Source organism: Arvicola amphibius, chromosome 1, assembly GCF_903992535.2.
Source record: "Arvicola amphibius chromosome 1, mArvAmp1.2, whole genome shotgun sequence".
Lineage (NCBI taxonomy): Eukaryota > Metazoa > Chordata > Mammalia > Rodentia > Cricetidae > Arvicola > Arvicola amphibius.
Genome location: NC_052047.1, coordinates 57,852,557 through 57,873,554, shown reverse-complemented (window position 1 = coordinate 57,873,554; position 20,998 = coordinate 57,852,557). Strand labels below are relative to the sequence as shown.

The 20,998-nt window shown below is 39.4% G+C and overlaps 1 pseudogene; it reads left to right on the top strand.

Annotated features, from left to right (window-relative positions):
- The window catches only part of LOC119809231, a 38,966-nt pseudogene extending 26,191 nt beyond the window's left edge, over window positions 1-12,775 (top strand).
- The last annotated feature ends 8,223 nt before the right edge of the window (window positions 12,776-20,998 follow it).

The window sequence follows — 20,998 nt, the reverse complement described above, 5'->3', positions numbered from 1 at the left end:
GAAGAGAGGTGTGAGATATTGAAATCCCATTTAGGTCTGAGTGCTTCAAATTCTCTCACTCTGTGCACATTGGCCAGTTTGAATGCACCCTCTTTTTTGTAAAACCTCAAACTCATTTTTAATTTCTCCAGTTTTCTTGTTCCTCTTCTAGATAATAGTGGTGACAAGAGGGCCCTTCTCATAGGGCAGTGTGTAAGAAGAGGCTGCTTGTTCATTTCCCAGCCACCCAGATCCAAATAATAACGCAGAAACTATATTAAAAACAACATTGCCTGGCCAATAGATTAGGCATATTTCTAGGTAACTTGTACATCTTAAATGAACCCATTACTATTAATCTGTGTATCGCCACAAGACTGTGGCCTACTGGTAACGTTCTGACTAGCAGCTGGCATCTTTCCCCTTTGGCAGCTACATGGCATCTCCCTGACTCCTTCCATTCTCTCTCTCTCTCTCTCTTTATCTCTGTTTGGATTTCCTGCCTGGCTTGACTGCTAAGTCATTGGTCAAAGCAGCTTTATTCATCAACCAATAAAAGCAACACATATACAGAAGGACCTCCCACAACAACAATGGGGAGGACTAAATATGTGAACATGTCACATGCCATCATGGTATAGCCAATACCAAACAGACATTTGCTCTTACAAGTCCAGGGTTTGCACACATAGTGCTTTCTGTAATGGGTAGAAGTAAAAGAGAAATTGGTATAAGGTACCCAGTCTTCATTATCAGACATTGAAAAAAATGGAAGATCAGAGAGAGGATGGAAATTGCCCAAAGTACAGAGCAAGTTATTGGCAAAGGTGACTCTGGGCTATAGGGGCAACATAAGTCTCGAATTTTATTTATTTATATGCCTGCTTATTTTCTAATGGAGTGATTTGGGTGGATGGAGAGGTGGGGGATAATCTGGGAGGTGTGGTGTGAGGGCAATAATTAGAATATATTGTATCAAAAATCTATTTTCAATAAAAAATATAAGTGAGTAACATTGCAATGCCCATCTCATTCGAGTCTTCCATACATCTTGAAACAAAGCTATTTACTGTAGTGCAGTTAGGCCAGACTGCACCACACAAAGCAGCAGGTGGTGGCAGGTGGTGGCAGGTGGTGGCATCTCCTTCAGCAGACACAGGGTGTCCCCACCCATTCACCAAAACTTTTTACTTTTCTATGAATTCTAGATTAGGCAACCTTGTTTCACAGATGAAGACAATGAGGCTCAAATTGATAAGGCAACAGACAGATTGGAAACAATACAACGGCCTCTCAGATGAGGTTCAGTCTAGCTACAAAATGCTCTGACTATGGCTGCTTCTTTAAAAAAGGGCCCTATTGATGGAGGAGTGTTTATGTGTTACTTTCATTATTAATAAAGAAAACTGCCTTGGCCCTTTAAGAGGACAGAAAATTAGGTAGGTGGAGTAGACAGAACAGAATTATGGGAACAAGGAAGTAGAGTTGGGGAGAGACGCTTCAGGCAGTCGCGTGGTGAGACTCCATGCTGCTCCTCTCCGAGATGGACGCAGGTTAAGATCTCTCCTGGTAAGCCACAACTCGTGGTGCTACCCAAATTACTAAATATGGGTTAAAGGAAGATGTGAGAATTAACTAATAAGAGGCTGAAACTATGGGCCAGGCAGTGTTTTAAAAGAATGCAGGTTCCGTGTAATTATTTCGGGTGTAAAGTTAGCCGGCAGCCGGGTGGCAGGACGCAGCCCCGCCGCTTCACACTACAGATTGGCGCTCCAACGTGGTGACTAAATCCACTTAAAAACCTTGCCCGCTTGGGATCGGAAAGAAAGTTCTCTGAGACCATGCCAATGGCTCACTGCTCCCTTCCTGCACCTGGGCAGATGGCGGAATCAGGCTTAGGCGAGCGGGACAGCATTTGCGGATTCCTGCCGCAATAGAGAGAGAGGTGTTTTCAGACTGCTCTGCGCCTCAGATTCGGCTGTGACTTGGATTAAAAGAGTTTCTGTGCTGCACGCTCAGTCTCAGAATTAAACTGCTGAGTGCGGCTCCAATGTCGACTGCTGTGTGCCTGGAACTGTGTGCGGCCCAGGGGCACCAAATGACTGAGGCAGGAGCGGCTTTGGCTCTGCTCCGCCATGCTGAATTGTGCTGACCTCAGGCAGGAACTATCGTAATTACCATGATAACAGCGCAGTTAAGGTTTAGACTTGGCTATAAACAGGCAGTACCGTATTATTTTAAGAAGTGGTTAACCTTTTAAGAAATGCTCCTGGATAGTAAAAAATTACAGATTCACAATAGAAAAGATTCAGACATAGAAGGCCTTTAAATGGCTCACGTAGGCTTAAAAGAGAGAAAAAGAAAATATAGAAAATAAAGTTAATGCCTTTAAAAAAAAGGGTAAAGTCTTTAAAGAGACAGAGTACAGATAGTTATAGATTAAAAGAAGTAAAGTGATAGAGTAAAAATAAGCCACGTAAAAATGGAAAATTCACAGAGTCTGGATTATGTATTTTGTTGTGTTTTCTTTGATTTTTTTGACTGTAAAGGAGCTAAATACAGAGAGACATTTCATTATATGGGCTGCCAGGCTAGACCAGAATGGACATCTTAACGGTATGACTTCAGGATTTGGATCTAAGAACATGATGCTTTGGAAAAGAGTTTCTTCTTTTGTTTTCACAGAGGATGAGACTCTGTGGATTGCTTCTATCCCAATATGGTATGATAGACCACGCCCTCCTGAAAGGTTGCTGTGAACACCCTCAAAAAATTACTTCGTTCAACTGCCGACTGAGAGGAACCTAGCACACAGGTTACACCATGAAAGACCTAAATAACAGCGCCCCCATTCAGCAGGAAGCAGTTTGGAGAGAAAAAACTGTGCCCATTTTCCCAAATATTGCTTATAAATGTTCTTTTACATTTAAAGGGGGAGATGATATAGATATGAATTTGCATTGGTATAGATTTTAAGGTCAATTTTGTTATATGTATATGTATTTCTGATTTTGATTAAGCTATTGTGATTGTAGTTCATTTTAAAGAATGTAATGTATTATTAGGAAATATAGGTTGTTAATGGATAATCATCGATTAATAGTCAAGCTTGTAGTCATGTTAGTCATTTTCTAGATGTGCATAGATATATTTCAGATAGGCATTCTTCATATCTTTCAAAGACTGCAGAATATGGCATTTAATGTTTTAATAACTTAGGGTTTTTCATGACAATGAGACACGTCTGCTCCTGGCAGCACCAATCTACTTCAAGAGGAAGATGGGCATCGAAGAGGCTACTTATGGAGTTTGTTAGCCATTTGGGCAAGAAACTGCTTTTGCCTGGACTGTTGCATAAATTGGACACAAGGAACCCACAGAAAGAGGACTGCTGAACTTGCCTAAAGGTGAGATGGCCTTTTGGGGTTCCTGATTCATGAAAGAGTCTGCGAGACGTTCTGCAGGACACAGCAGAAAGTGACTGAACTGTCTTTGGAATTTCCTGCTTCATGAAAAAGTCTGCTGGACACTATGGGCCTAAAGGCTGAAGATGGATGCCCCAACGGTACAGAGGAACTTTGGGTGACTGTCCAGGCAGCGAGTTGTCTCTGTCATTTCTAGAGTTTTATAAGTTACTTATTTCTTATTTACTTAGGTAGCATTATATCCTTCTGGAGTCTTTGATGGAGTTGAAGAATAAATAGATAGTTATAGATTTCCTTAGTTATGATAAAAGATAAAATAGATTTAAATATTGTAACTGTAATACTTGCTTGATAACTGTTTTGTTATATGTAATTTTACTATGTTAAAGTTAAAGCCTTTCTTTTTTGTTTAAACAGAAAAAGGGGAAATGATGGAGGAGTGTTTATGTGTTACTTTCATTATTAATAAAGAAAACTGCCTTGGCCCTTTAAGAGGACAGAAAATTAGGTAGGTGGAGTAGACAGAACAGAATTATGGGAACAAGGAAGTAGAGTTGGGGAGAGACGCTTCAGGCAGTCGCGTGGTGAGACTCCATGCTGCTCCTCTCCGAGATGGACGCAGGTTAAGATCTCTCCTGGTAAGCCACAACTCGTGGTGCTACCCAAATTACTAAATATGGGTTAAAGGAAGATGTGAGAATTAACTAATAAGAGGCTGAAACTATGGGCCAGGCAGTGTTTTAAAAGAATACAGGTTCCGTGTAATTATTTCGGGTGTAAAGTTAGCCGGCAGCCGGGTGGCAGGACGCAGCCCCGCCGCTTCACACTACACCCTATTCCTGTCTTCCCTCTTTCCCTGAGATCCTCAGTCAATACATCATAAATAATAGCCTCCTCTTCATGTATCTCATCTCCAAACTTCTACAGAGGTAGAAAGGATCAGAGATGTATTCCTCTTGAGGCTATGATTACTGATGGGTGTGTCAAATGCTGAGTCTTTCCCTTGTCTACCACGTTTCCTACATGTTCATATACACTGTCTTAGTTGGTGTTCTATTGCTGTAAAGTGGTCCCAGGATCATGACATTTCTTATAAAGGAAAGAATTTAAACCGGGCTTGATTACAGTTTCAGAGATTTAGTCCATGGTCATCATGGCAGTGAGTATGGTGGCATACAGGCAGACATGGTGCTGGAGAAAAAGCTGAAAATTCTGTATCTGTATCTGCAGGCAGCAGGAAGAGAAAGACACTGGGATTCACTTGTGCTTTTGAAACCCCTGAGCTCATCCCCAGTGAAACACTTCCTTCAACAAGGCCACACCTACTCCAGCAAGGTAATACCTTTTATCCCTGTCAAACAATACCACTCCTTAATGACCAAGCTGTTATAGGAAGTTGCTTGTTCTTCCCACCCACCCAGCTATCTTAGATCCCAAATAATCACACAGAAACTATATTAATTAAATCACTGCTTGGCTCATTAGCTCTAGCTTCTTACTAGCTAACTCTTACATATTAATTTAACCCATTTCTATTAATCTGTATATTACCATGTGTCTGTGGCTTACCAGCTAAACTTCCCAGTGTTTGTCTCAGGCAACAGATCCATAGCCTCTTTCTGACTCTGCCCTTTTTCTCCCAGCATTCAGCTTAGTCTTTTCAGCCTAGCCAAGTTCTGCCCTATCAACAGGTCCAAAGCAGCTATTCTTAATCAATAAAAGCAACACATAGACAGAAAGATCTCCCACACCACCAAGCAGTCAAACTCAGGAGCCTATGGGAACCATTTTTGTTCAAGTTACCGCATACATTTAGGCCATTTTTTATTGTGTCTTCACCTCTGGCTAATGACTGTTTCATTTATATCACAGACCAGAAAGTACATTGGTGACTAAGTCAATTATTATAACCATTTGAGAGCTGTGTTTTGACAGAATAGGCAGGACTGTGGTTCTATTATTTTAGGGGAGAAAACTGAGGCCAAGGGATTCAAACCCAGTATCTATTTTGAGTCAGGTATTATTTACACAAATTAGCAAAAGAAAACTCTGGCTGCTGCTCAACTGTTGCTTTCTCCATGTGATAATGGGACAAACAAAAATGCTTTTGCTTGTGTAGGGTCATTTTCAGGAAAAGAGCTTGACTAGAATGTATCATGTTAAAAATGTTATAAGTTCGTTTTGGCTCATGTTTGGCAAGCTTAAGAAGAAATGTCAAGACTTGTATAGGAGTACATACTTTTAATTCTGGCACTTAGGAGGTAGAGAGACAGAAGGATCTGAAGTTCAAGGATATCCACAGCTAAATGAATAGTTTGAAACCAGCCTGGGTTCCATGAATCTCTGGTCTTAAAACAATAACAAAACAATCATTCTATCAGTTATGCTGAAGCCATGAGCTTCTCTCCAAGCAATCAATACTTGTCTTACTTTGCATTGGGTAGTCATAACTACCCAGCCACAGAAGCCTCTCATGGCGAATTATCCAAATGCCAGACACAAGCTTAAGGACAACTATGCTGTGCCAAGAAAATTTTCCTTCTTTTATTTTTCTCCTTACAGTGAATTAGACTCTTTGCTTTGATAGGACACTTGGAGACTGTCTTAGCAAATATTCTTTTTAGGATGAAAGTGAGGCCTAGGTACACTGAGTGACTCAGAGCATCATGCAGATAATTGTGCCTAAACCACAGAATCAAAACCCAGAGTGCTCAGATAGCAAAGGAATCTCATAACCTCCAGAGAATTAAAACCTTTCTAACAGTGTGTGGGAATGAAATCCTCAACAGTGTTGTAATTCAGAGAAACTGGGAACTAGACCAGGTAGCACATATATTGAATGGAAAGAAGTACTGTGTGAGCCCTTTCATATACTAGGGTCATTGTGACCTCCTTCCTGACTGTGCTCAGAAAGACCCTATAAGATGCCAACATGACTTGAGGGCCACAGTACAGGATGGCAGCTGAAAAGGGCAAGAGAATTTAGTGGAAAACAGTTGGCATGAAAAAAGAAGAGTGGACTGGGTATTTATTCTTAACTGCTTTCTTTCCTTCCTTCCCTCCCTACCTCCTTGCTTGCTTGCTTGCTTGCTTGCTTTTTTCCTTCCTTCCTTTGAAAACCTGGTATGGGCTTAGGAATTGGAGCAGGTATATGGAAGGATAAGTCACAACGTAATCACTTAGGAAATGTCTGCTTGGTGGTCATTGGCCTTGGTTAAATCATTCATCAAGTGGTGGCTCTTCAAATGAAGAATGCCATATATCCTAACTAACTGCAAATGTGCAGGCTTAGTTTTTACCTGCTTTATCTAACTAGGAACTGAATCTGATGCCAGATATCAGGTCTTAACATTTTTCTAGAGCAGTGGTTCTCAACCTGTGGGTCACAACTCCATTGGAGGTTGCATATCAGATGTCCTGCATATCAAATATTTACATTATGGCTAATAACAGTATCATAATTACAGTTTTGTAGCAACAACAAAATAATTTTATGATTGAGGTCACCACCACATGAGGACCTCTGTTAAAGAGTGGCAGCATCTGGAAGGTTGAGAATTAGTTTTCTAGATCCAAGGAGAGACATTAATTAAAGTGGGGATGCCACTGTCACTCATAAGGAAACAGATTTTCTCAGGCAGATAACTGTATAACTAGGTCTGATTTGACTGCAGGTGCAAAGATCAATATCAATGGCTAAATCTTCATGATCATGACACCTAAAATCTACTCAGGTTTCAAATGTAAGCTGCCCAGGTGTTTAAAAATTAGACAAAAATATACTCAAATCATGTAAAACAGGTTTTTTTTATGCCCCAGCTCAAAGTATGATGGAGGACTCTCATTGGTTAATAAAGAAACTGCCTTTTGATAGGGTAGGATTTAGATAGGTGGAGTAGACAGAAAAAAAAATGCTGAGAAGAAGGGAAGTTAATCAGATGCCATGCCTCGCCTCTCTGAGACAGATGCCATGGAGCCAGCCGCCAGGTCAGACATGCTGAATCTTTCCCAGTAAGCCACCACCTCATGGTGCTACACAGGTTATCAGAAATGGGTTAATCAAAATGTGAGAATTAGCTAATAAGAGGTTGAAACTAATCGGCCAGGCAGTGTTTAAATGAATACAATTTGTGTGTTGTTATTTGGGGTGTAAAGCAAGCCGTGTGGGATCTGGGCAGGATGATAAGCAGGCATGCTCGCCTCATAACTACAAAAGTACTCTCTGAAAACAAAGAAACAAACATCATCATCAATAACAACAATAACAAAAACATACTAGGAAGAAAATCTAAAACACTAATTAAATTGAGGGCTTCAAATTAATGATTGGGATGAAAATGAGACAGGAAAATGGGAGAGCAAAGAAAGAGTATCCTTTAATCTGAGACTTAAACCCTCTTGCATATTTGGTGGAATATTGTGGAATATGACTTAAAAATGGTATATGTACAAATGCCCAACTTAGAAGTTTAGTCACACATGCTTATTCTTAAATAGTTGAGCACTGCCTCAGATACAATAAACCTTCTGCCTGTGTCAGGTGCTCTGACAATAACTAAAGCACATATGTATGGTAATTTAAGCACATATCAAGTATTCTTATGGGGAGTAGTATGGTTATAGGATGAGATGCTACTGTCATGAATGGAAGTCTACCTACAGCCACAGGTGAACAGAATTAGCTGAGAGGGCTTATAAGAGGGGTTCACACAGCATCTCATGGCCTCCATGAGTTGCCAGCATACCCTAACTACTTCTACCCTCCTTGCCTCATTATGCTCTAGCACTTGGTTCTCCATAATTGCTAAACAGATCTCTAGATCAAGGCTAACCTTCATTTGATAGGGGTGTCACAGCAAAGTGCGACAAATTTGTTTTAAACCATAGATTTTTTTATACATTTATGATTTTAGGGGATTGCAGTCTGAAATTAGGGTGTTAGTAGGACTGGATTCCTTCAGGCCACGTCTTTATAGACACATTATTTTCTTCCACTGTCTTTACATGCTCTTTCCTTGTGTGCCTTTGTCTCTCTTTGTAAGGAAGCCAGTCATCTCAGGTCTACCTTCATGACCTTGGTGAAACTTAATTCATCAATGTAATTTAATAGTCCCTTATTCAGGCACAGTCATATTCTTATGCACTAAAGTGTTAACACAGAAAAATTTGGAGACACAATTCAGCCCATAACAGAAACTCTGTAATTTGTAATGATTTTCCCTAGAAAATATATTCATCACACATTTCTGTGCCTTGTCTCTGTTTCCATTATAATCTCTAGGTCAGTTTCCCTATATGAAAGACAGTGAGTGATAGTGTTAAGACAGAAATGTTGGTTTCTATTATTCTTTCCCACTTTCGCTCTCTTATAAAGTTATTTCTTGATCATTTCTATCATTAAACTTTAAAACATACTGAGACACATGTATGCCTATCTTTATTTTCTACCTTTCTTAATATAGGTTAGCATCCATGAAGAAGATAGTCACCTATCTGTTCACTGACATGCCCTAGAACTTCCTGCACTGTACTGGGAGGTAGATGTGTTTTTTGTGAATGGCAATGCATGGCTGGAGGAAACCCAACACTCTCCGTGGAGTTTCCCTCATCACTTCCTCTGCATTTCCCACCACATTTATCTTAATGTCCTGGGATCTTTCAGTTTATGGCACTGTCCAGAAGGAATCCTGCAGGGCTCAGGCATTCAGTCCATTTGTACTTTAGAACCCAAGGATTCATGTCTTGCTAGATCCTCAGCACATGGACAGGAAATGAGTATGCATATAATTATTAATCTTCCAATAAAACTGCTCAGTATATCATACTGGTACTTTCATCATGGCTCATATAAGAAACAATTTTCACAGTTTAGTAGCAGGATAAAAACTTTATTGTGTCCCTTGAGGAATTTGATCACATGCACTTTGCCTATGAGAATTATGTTAAAGTTCCTTTTTGGCTTTAGCTGCAAGAACTTGCACAGCCAAATCTAACACATAATTAAAGCACCCTTATTAACACTGCTGGTTCAAATGTCTACTATTTCCATCTTCCCAGAGTTTTGAGCTGTTTTGTGGCCAGAAAACATTAGAATTTTCATTGCTTTATAAGTTACTCACAATGTATTTGAAAAGGTGGTAAAGGTGTAAAGCAACGTGAATGAATTCAAAAGTGACATCTGCATGGAAGATCTCAATCAGTAGTGGGTGAGGGGAATTGAGTGAACCCAAGACATCAAGAGGTTCATGAAGAGGTGGGGAATCTGCCTGCAACCCTGTGTGTTCTTAAATCCAGGAAACTGAGGGCATGCTGGAGAGTTTGGCATATTTCTGTGTGAGTTATGAGGATGGATAGACAGACACAAGAATGAACCTATCGACTGAATTTCTAAGAACCTACTACGATATGTACTTGGAAGTTGCATGCAAATTGGAGCTAAGTACTCCGCTCAGACATCAGAACACTTTGAACATTGGTCTGTTGCAAGGTCCCCAGGGTTGAGCTGTTGATTTTATTGCTTAATTTTGCATTCCCCTTTCCTCCTTAGTGCCATAGAATTTTATAGCCAGAAGGAGTCTATGCCAGAGTTCATGTATCTGGATTCTTAGAACAGTATTGGTGGATGTGCTTTATAATGCATTTTCTTGTGATGTGATAGTATGTATAAATTTACATTTCTTTGAGTCTAAAGATTTCTTTAAGTCTCAAAAAAGTGTGCATTATAGCAACTTCCTTCTGTCTTCCTAAGGGAAAGGGTAATCAGAGTATAGCTTTTTGTTTAGGGGTATGAAACATGAAGCCCTACAAAGAGAAAGTGATTTTTCTAGAGGGCACAGTCCAAGTTGTTGTCATAGTTGGAAAATAAATTATACCATTATAACTGTTTCCTACTTCTTGTTTAAAAAGATTTATTACTTATGTATCTATATATTTATTTGTTTATGTGTATGTATGTACGAATTTGTGTGGGAATGTATGCACCTATGGGTGAGTGTCTGAGGATGTCAGACAAGGGAGCCAGTCAGATTCCCCGGTTCTGGAATTATAGGTAATGTGACATGCTGGATCTCTCTCTCTCTCTCTCTCTCTCTCTCTCTCTCTCTCTCTCTCTCTCTCTCTCTCTCTCTCTCTCTGTATCTCTCTCTCTGTGTGTGTGTGTGTGTGTGTGTGTGTTTGTGGGTGGTGAAGATAGATGAAGTGTAAGGCAAGTAGTGGGGAGAGTTGAGTTAATGACAAGTGGATAAGATACCTCACTCCCCCCAGTAACATGGTGAAATGAGCACTGATATGGTTGTGGGTGCTAAAGATAATTTTTTTAAAAAAAAGTTAAGTTTTTATGTGATTATTTCCATCACCTGAATAAAGAATAGAATAACAAGGAAGAAAATACCATATGTCAGGAGATCAGCTAAGAAGCCATGGCAACTAAAGGCCCAATGAGAGTGAAGAACACGTGATGGAGAAAGATGGGGCATTCATCTTATTTTGAGATGGCAGAAAAAGGAAACAGAATACCTACTGTGTACTTCAAGAGAGAGGACAAGGCAATTATTAACTTGACTGAGTAATGGGATACCCACAGATTCTAGCTCATCCCTACATTCTAGGTCTGAATATGGGAGCATTTTTAGAGTAAATAAGAGCTTGAGTTAGAACACTAAAGTAGATGGCCCTTGCCAATATAGGTAGCATCACACAAGCTGATAGGGTCTGGGTAGAACATAAAGGTAGAGGAAGGTTTCATCTGCTTTTACTCTGAACACATGAGCTGGAATATTGACCTTGGAACCCGAGCACTCTCTGTCCTGGGATATTCATGCTAGAATTGGAATTCATATTATCAACCCTCTAGATTTTAAAGTCTGTGTGTTAAACACCAGACTTTCCTAGAACTCCACCTTATAGAGGGCAGATCATGTGATGTCTCCACAATCCCACATGCCTTAGTTAGGATTTCTATTGCTGTGAAGAGACACCATGACTGTGGCTACTCTTACAAAGGAAAGCATTTAATTGAGTGGGTTACAGTTTAGAGGTTCAGTCCATTACCATCATGGTAGCATGCAGGCGAACATGGTGCTGGGGAGGGAGTTTAGAGATTTAAGTTTTGATATGCAGGCAACAGGAAGAGAACTAAGACACCGAGACCTCAAAACCTGCTACCAAAGTGACACACTTCCTTCAAAAAGGCTGTACTTACTCCAACAAGATCACATCTCCCAATAGTGACATTCCCTATGAGTTTATGGTAGGCAATTACATTCAAGCTACCACAGAATGTGAACATTACACTAAATAATAGTACTCATATCATATTAGTATTATATACAATAGTCATATATATCTTTGTCCTCTGTCTATGTATCTATGTTATATGTGTATGTGTGCATACATGTATTTATGTATCTGACAACCTGGCATTAATCTATGTTGGATGAGGCTGCTTGTTTCTTCCCAGCCTCTTAGACCAGAAATAATCACTCAGAAACTACATAATTGCACTACTGTTTGCCCAATAGCTTAAGCACATTGCTAGCTAGCTCTTATATCCTAAACTAGCCAATCTCCATTAATCTGTGCATCACCATGAGGTCATAGCCTACCGGCAAAGTTTCTACCAGCTCCAGCAGTGGCTACATGACTTCTCCCTGACTCTACCTACTCTCTCTCTATATATATCTCTTTCAGCCAGGCTTTACTCCATTAAACCATTGTTCAAAAGGAGCTTCTATTTTAGCCAGTGGTATACAGAGGGGAATCCCACATCAAATCTACCTGTATATTCTGCTGATTTATTTCCCTCTGGAGACTGCTGATTAATATTCAACTGTTCTGGTCACTTATAGCAGTAGTTAGCTTTCTGTGTATAACTTAATGCCATTGCCATATCTTCCTTTAGGCCTTACAACCTCACGCTCACCTTGCATGTAACAGAGAGAGGGAGAGTATAGAAGAAAGGACACATCTCTTGACTGTCCATTGCCCTGGATATGACTCCTGTGCATATTTAATTGGTGAGAATCAGTCAAATGATCCATATGCACAGGGAGGAGTCAGTAGGAAGCACAGAAATACTGAGGAGTCTCTTGCCAGATCCAGAGTGAGGTCCTGAGTGAAAGCTGCCCAACTCAGACAGGAAGTGTGAATGCTTGTGTGCTGGCCCTTCACCACTGCACCAAATCGATGGACCAGAAAACATAAAGAAGATTTCTTTTGCCTCACAGATTCAGAGTGCCAGTGCATCATGGTTGGGGGAAGCAGCCAATAAAGAGCAAAAGAGGGACGATAGCAAGAGGCAAGGCAAGATACAGCCTCCTGAGGTCACATCCCCAGTGCTCTGTTTCTTTCAACGAGGCACCATCTCTCAATAATACCTTCATATTTAAACACACCTAGTGATTAGTGATTTATGGGGTCAGAGTCCTTGTGGTCGAATATTCCCTGGAAGCACACACTTAGACATCTCCACAAGTATGTTTCACTAATGGAGATACCTCCGAATCCAATGAACTTGATATTAACTGTAACAGAGAGGAAAGGGATCAGATGCATTTATAAGGTTTCCTTTACCTTTTTCTGAAGGAACAATCATTGTTCTAAGTTGAAACAAATGTGAAATAAAATTGCTCTGATAGATGGGAATGGCTTGCTGAAAACAGTAAACAATCTTGTTATAATGAGCTCAGCAAGGTAGATTTACTTAGGAAAGCCTTTGCTAATAGAGATGTGTGTCCTAGTGTGATGGGATCCATTCACAGACCTAATACATGGTCAGGGCCATGGTGCTCTCTGGAAGCTTATTGTTAACTCTTCAATTTCTTCAATAAACAATTATGTAGGTAGAGGCTACTTGTTAGTTTCCTGGTAACCCTGACCCTCTGAATAATCACATAGAAACTATATTAATTATAACATTGCTTGGCCTATTAGGTCAGGCTCCTTATTAACTAACTCTTACATCTTAAATAAACCAATTTCTATTATTTTGTTTTACCCCATGGCTTGTGGTTTGTTACCACTTGCCTCTTAGGTGGCTACATGGTGTCTGTCTCCTTCAGCAGCTACATGGTGTCTCCCTGACTCTACCTACTCTCTCTATATATATATCTCTCCCAGCCTCACTATATTCTGCCCTGCTATAGGCTGAAGCAGCTTTTTTATTAACAAATGGTAATAAAACATATTCATAGCATACAGAGGCAAATCCCATATCAGTTATTGAGTGTCTTGTCAGGGTCAGGACAAAAGGATACAAAACTGGTTAGAACCAGTGGGAGGTCTGTGAAATTTTGCTGTGTAGTACGGGTTGCCTGTGACTACTTCCACAGTGCCACGGAAGGGTTGAAAATTTTCAGCATTTGACCACAAAGTCTGAAATATTTATGGTCTGATTTATGTATAGAAATGGTTTTCCTACTACGAGCTTGCTGAAAAGCAAATTGTTCTCAATCTCTTTGGAATTTTCATTCCAGAATTATTTTTTTCATTTTGTAAGCTCTTAGTTGTATTGGATTTACTGCTTTAAATTAACCACTTTTTAATAGCATTCTTTGATTCTTTTGTTTGCTGTTGTTGTTTTGTTAGAGACCATGTCTCTATTAGATGTTTGTGTAGACTCATAGGCCTTAATTTCATAAAGCAAATCATGATTGTTTTAACCATTCATTCTCATTTTCTTGGCTCTTATTTAACCAGCATCTGTCTTTGTGTTTGTTTATTTATTTAATTCATTGTTTTTTACATCCACACCTCAGTTTCCCCCCTTCTTTTCTTCCACTCCTTCCCCACACCCCTATCTGTTCCTTTTCATCTGCTTCTATTCAGAAAATGGCCGGCCTCCCAGGGATATTAGCCAGCAATAATGTATCAAGTCGCAGGAAGATGGGGACCTCCTCTCCTATTAAGGATGGGTGAGGCAATCAGGGGTGCAGTCCTGAGTTATGCTCTTGGCACTATTGTGAACATTTCTGCACAATTCTCTCATTTAGTTTTCTCAGCAACAGCATGTGGTAGATGTATTACTATCTCCAGTGTCTTGGGGAGGGACTAGAGATACAGTGAGGTTAAATAGCCACAGGGCTATTTGAAATAGAGATAAGTTAGGGTTTAAACTGGGGAAGTTTGGCCTTTAACCCGCAACTGATAAACTCTGAAATACATGCACTGAGTGAAGAATTCTACGGTACTTAGGGTCAGTGATGTTCCAGAGGGATGGCCAGAGCACTGTTTAGATGGAAATGAACAGATCATTTTATGTGGGATCAAAGGAAAAAAATTGAACTCAGGGAATAGAACAAAAAGCAGAAGCATACATACCTTTTATTTTTCATTTTCACCTGCTATATATAGTTAACAGCTGACCTCCTGTAATACCCTACATACCATCTCAAGGCTGAAATTTGATCTGAGTATTTGGAGTTGTATCTGCTCAAAGAATTTCTCTCCTTTAACCCCCTTCCCTGTCCGTAGAGTCTATTAATTTCCTGGAAGTGTCAGAGCAGTGAAGCATTAACTTGAGCAGAAAGGGAGCTCTAAACCCCAGGAGATTCACCCATCATGGTGGCTCCCTGGCTCCCAGCTAGTTTCCAATTATAGCAGTTTTGTGAAGTCAGCAAGTGAGAGTATACTCTATTTTATTTTTCAATCATACATAGAGCTAACCAATGATTAATTAGATGACTCAATATCTATACTTCTTCCTAAGTAACTTATGCATGAATTTTGCCAGTCCAGTGACCTTCCATGATTCCCTCATTTTTATTTTCTTGTTTTGAATGACCTCAGGAGATGTCATCACTACCAGCCCATAGGCCGTGTTTTGCTGGCAGAAAGTAAATCTTTATTTTTAGCTGTTCAGCAATCCCTCCATCTGTGTTTTAGCTATCTATTGTTTCAGTTAATGTCTAACAAACATGCTGAAATTAAATTAAATTCCATTTAATGGAAGACAAACAATTTTGAAGTTCTAAGTGTATATCACTCTGGATCTGAGTAGTATGATAGAATTGTGTATCTAACTCTTCTGTTCCAATCTATATGCAAACAATTGTCTAGTGTATCCTCGTTGTATATGCTACCCACACATTGATGCTCCTGTAGTCATCTTTGTTATAATGTGTTCTGTTGAAGTGTCACATAACTTGTGATCCCTCTTTACTTAGTAATATCCCAAAACCCAAGAGAAGTGCAGCTGTCGATTCAGATGTGGTAAGAGAGAAATCATAAAGCACTCCCTGTACAGGAAGATGACAGTGAAATAAGAACTTGAGAGAAAGTGGAGTCAGTGAGTGAGCAGGGAAACAGGGAGAAAGAGAATCATTCACAACTCCCATGACATCCATATGACTTTCATGATTGTTATAGCTATTTTGTTTTATTTTTCATTACTGTAAATTTCTTATGCTTCACACATACTGCATGATAGGTAGCATGGATGTTAGCCAGCCAGCTTTGAACCATTGTAATAAATTTCCTTAGATAGTAAACTAATAAAGGGAAGTTTATTTTGGCTTGGTTTTAATGCTTTCAATCCATGGTAACTTGGCTCTGTTGCTTTTTGGCCTGGGGTGAGGAAGAACTTCATGGTGAGAGTGAGAGGTGGAAGAAATATTTTCTGATGGCTGGGAAGCAACAGAAGAGAGAAGGATTGGTACTCCGCTATCCCCTCCAGTGTATATCTCCAGTGACATAAAGTCTCCCCATTGAGTCTCATCCTAGAGTTTCTATTTCCTCAATGTGACATAGTCTGATGACCAATCCTTTAGTGTGCAAGATTAGGTCTTGGAAGATGTGCCATATAGATAGGGAGAGGCCACTACAGGTGTACTCTTGTGATTCAAAATTGAAGTAGCCAATATCTAGTTTAGGGATGGCAGGTCGGGGGTGACTGTCCTTGGGTGTTTGTTTTATAGTACTATGCTCTTTTCCTTACGGATTAGCAGTCTACTTCTGTGCTCATATCAGACTGACCGGAGTTTATGAGACCAAAAAGGTATGTTCTGACTGCTTTGGGTCGTACAGCACTGCCCTTCTAGTTGCTATTCTCTCTCATTTTCAAAATAGTGTAGCTGCTAGCAGATAGCCCTTTATTTCTACCCAGGAGGAAACCTGATTTTGTCGGTGACCATTTCTCTGAATTGACAACTTCAAGGCAGCAATCAAGACCTGGGTTTTGACAATCTGCCTGCCTTCCTGAAGAAAGCTGCCTAAAGACAATGCCACTGCAATAAAACTGATTTCTGTCTTTAACCATCATACCTAAAGAAACCCTAATCCCATAGTATTTACTATATATTATATGAACTTAAATTTTGGCAGGAATATGTGTTGTGTAGCTTCCTCAAGACTCGAAGAGAAAAAAAAAAAACCTTTATAGCCAGAGAGCTCATCTTCAGGTTTATTTGGAAGCTTCTAGATCTGGTCACAGCAATTATTACAAATTAATTTAAAAATAGTAGTACACAATTCTAACGAAATCCCAATAACTTCATATTTGAAATTGGAGTCTCTCAAAACTTTGGGTATAACCAAACCTAGTTTATCTGTTTAGGTTTGAAAACCAGGATTTTAGGGGATTTTAAATAAGAACATTTCATAAATTTGTATCACACATTTATATTTCTTAACATTTTATGTATTATTATATATTAGGTTATACACACATTACTGCTACTGTTTTTTAGATGATTGTATTATTCAAATGATTAATCACTGCAATGATTAATGTTTGTCTGCTTGACCACGTTAAGAAAACTCAGATAACTGGTAAAATATTACTTTGGCCTTTGTATATGAGGGTATTTGAGGACGAGATTAGCATTTCAATCAGTCGCTGATGGTGATCAACCCTCATCAGTGAGAGCAGACATCATTAAATTTTGACAGCTGCAAAAGTTTAAAGCATGAAGGAAGAACAGATTCTTCTGTAGCTGGAACATCTATTTTATTTTCCCTTGGACAATGGAGGCTCAAATCTCCAACACCCAAATTCTAGAACTTCATGGGTTACTCCTCACCACTCTATGCCCAGTTGAATGATACCATTACGTTTCCTGAGCCATGAGTCACAGTGGAATTTCTCAAATTCTAAATCATGTGAGCCAGTTCTCATAACAAATTTCCTTTTATATACATACATGTGCCTCACTTACGTACCACATATTTGTAGTTGATTCTATTTTTGTAAAATATGCCTAACCCAGAGAATTATTGTCTAAATAAGAACTAAATAATAAAAATGAAAATAGGCTATGTAATGGACAGGAAATAATTAAACAAGATTTCTCTTCCCTCTCAAGGTACAGTGAGAAGAGGTGTCCTGTTATCATTTATAACTGGGATTCTGTCTAACATGGGCATCGCTCTAGATCCTACTACAGACACACTTGCTCATCTCTTTCCTTGCTTAATTTACCCACAATACACAGGAAATTAGGAACAGCCTAGATGTCCATCAAGTGATTAATGGATAATGAAAGTGTGGTAAATATACACAATGGAATTTTATTCAGTTGTAAATAAAAACGAACCTACGAAATGTTAAGGTAAATGGATAGAGTTGGGGAAATTCTACTGAGTGAGGTAACACAGGGCCAGAGAGACAAATGCCCTGTTTTCTCTCATATTTGGATCCTAGCATGAAGCCTATAGGTCTCTGTGTTTAACTTGGAACAATACCTATAGAAACCAGGAAAATAGAAAGCATCCCTTGGGGGTGGAGAAGTAGAATAGATCTTAATTACGCTGAACAGTTTCATCTACAGAATTAAGTTACATGAAGTCAAGAAGGGTATCTGATTTGTTCACAGACCTGGGAATGAGTTTGCACTTAGAAGAAATCCATAGCCTGAATTATCTGGAAACTGACCATGAATATCCATTAGAGAATCTGTTTTTCTTCAGGGAAGTTGGGAAGAGTGTATTTCTTCACTTCTGTAATTCAAAGTTCAACAGCCTCCACATCCTTCCAGGTTTTAACAGTTGGCAGTGAATCCTTCCTAATATTTAATTTACAAATCTCACTGTGCATAGCACAAACCAAAGTATTTTTTCTTAATCTAACTTATGGAACTCTATATTTTAAAATATAGGCTTTCAGAGTGTTCAGTTACAGGGCTGGAGAGCTATCTCAGAGTTTGAGAGTACTTCCTGCTCCTTCAGTTTTCACCATCTGTATCTGGCAGTGTATAGCCATTTATCACGTCAGTTCCAGGGGCTCTAAAGAACTCTTCATGCCTTTGTATGTGCCTGTATGTACATGGCACATATAAACTCATACATGCACACAGAAATAAATTATTAAAAATTCAGTTTAAGAAATTTCTATGAATCAGGCGGTTACCATCCATGGAAAGTTATTACTCATCATTTTGAAGAAAAAGAAACAAATTTTTTCAACACAAGAAGGAACTACACTTAAGGTTTTGCTGAGATCAGCCAAGAGGCAAAGAAAAAAACAGAAATGAACACAAGTTTTTATTGTGGCTAACATGGAAATAGGCAGCCAAATGAGGCTGGACTGACTAGCTTGCATTATTTTGGGAGTCTCTGAACTATATATGTTCTCTCACATTGATTGGTATCTTCATGAAATTATTACAATAGGAAGACAGTGGTCCTATGGAGGAGGGGATTAGGAAATGTGGTATTGTTTTATTCAGATACCAAAACCAAGTTCAGGAGCAAACTATTTTTTAGCTCTTGATTTCTAAAGCAAGACTCTCAGGGGTCAGCACAGCCCAGCTGTCAAAGCATAAAATATGGAAAACATGAAGACATGGTTTCTATAGATGGGTGAGTGACTTGATGACTTAGATGATACAAAGAAAATCATGGAACCTAGACCAGTTAACACGAATTCTCTAATTAATTTTTGATTTGATGTATATTTAAAAATACACTTGCTTAAGGAATGCCCTACTCATGATTTTCTTTAATGGCACGATTGGTAACACAAATTTGGATGATCTGAAACCAACAGAATAGTTTATTGGTTTCTATAAAGGAAACAGAAGACTCCTAACTACAGGAGGCTCTTTTTGGGATTCTCTTTCCTTTATTCCTTGTTTCATTCTCTACACATTCCTCCTCCAGGCCCCCAAACCACCCTTCCTCCACATTCACTCAAAGGGGCAGTACTTAACATAGGCATCAGCAAAGCATGGCATATCACACTACCATAAGGCCAAGCACCCCCCCTCATATTTAGGTTGGGCAAGGCAATCCAGCATGAGGAATAGGTTCCCAAAAGCCAAAGAAAGCACCAGAGACACCAGCTGCTCTCATTACCAGGAATCCAACAAATAGATCAAGCTACACAATTGTCACATATATGCAGAGGGCCTACGTCATTCCCATGTAGTCTACCTGATTGTTGATTCAGACTCTGTAAGTTCCAGGATAGCCATTTCTGTAACCCCACATTCCTGATCCCCGTTGGCTTCTACAATTCCTCCTCCCTCTCCTCAGGGGGACCCCAATATTTGGTCCAATGTTTGGCCCTGGGTCTCTGAACCTGACTCCCTCAGTCACAGAGAAAATACAGACTCTGCTGACAACTGGGGTAGTCACCAATCAGATCACAGTGGATGGTTTATTCAGGCTATGCATCCACTGATGCCAGAAGCTTTAGCTGGGGATAAGTTAGAAAAGAATAAGTCAAAATATTGCTGTTTGCAGATGACATGACAGTAAGCAATCCCTACTCCTACAGCTGATAAATACCCTTAGGGAAGTGTTTTTGATACAAGATTAACTAAAAAATACTATCCCTCATATATACAAATAATAAAAGGAGTGAGAAAGGAATCAGGGAAATAATACCATTCACAAAAGCCACAAACATGCTTATAATATAAATATGAATATAAAACAATATCTTGGGGTAACTCTAATCAAGCAAGAGAAAGACCTAACAAGAATTTTAAGTCTTTGAAGAAAGAAATTGGAGAAGATATCAGAAGATAGATCTCCCATGGCTCTTGGATCGGTAGGGTTAACATAGTAAAAATGGCCATTTTATAAAGGCCAATGTAAAGATTCAATGCACTCCCCATGAAAATTCAAGCAATTCTTTACAGACATTGGAAGACAATACTAAGCTTCACACGGAACAACAAAAACCCTAGAATACCTAAAACAATTCTATAGCAATAAACAACTGCTGGAGGTATCACCATCTCTGATCTCAAGATCTACTACAGAGCTATAGTAATAAAAGTAGCATGGAATTTCCATAAAACAGACAAACAGATCAATGGAATCAAGCTGAAGACCCAGATATAAATCCACACACCTATAGACACTTGATTTTTTTTGGCAAAGAAGCCTTGTCTAGCCCCCTTTCTACTTCCCCTCTTTTGGTTTTGGTTTTGGTTTTCCAAGACAAGGTTTTTCTGTGTAACAGCTCTGACTGTCCTGGAACTGCTTTGCAGATAAGGCTGACCTTGAACTTACAGAGATCTCCTGTATCTGTCTCCTGAGAGCTGGGATTATAGGCGCACACCACCGTTGTCCATCTTGCCTTGTCTTTTTGTATCGTGTTTTGCCATGTTTAGCTGTTATCTTTTGGAGGCCTACTATTTTTTGAAGAGAAA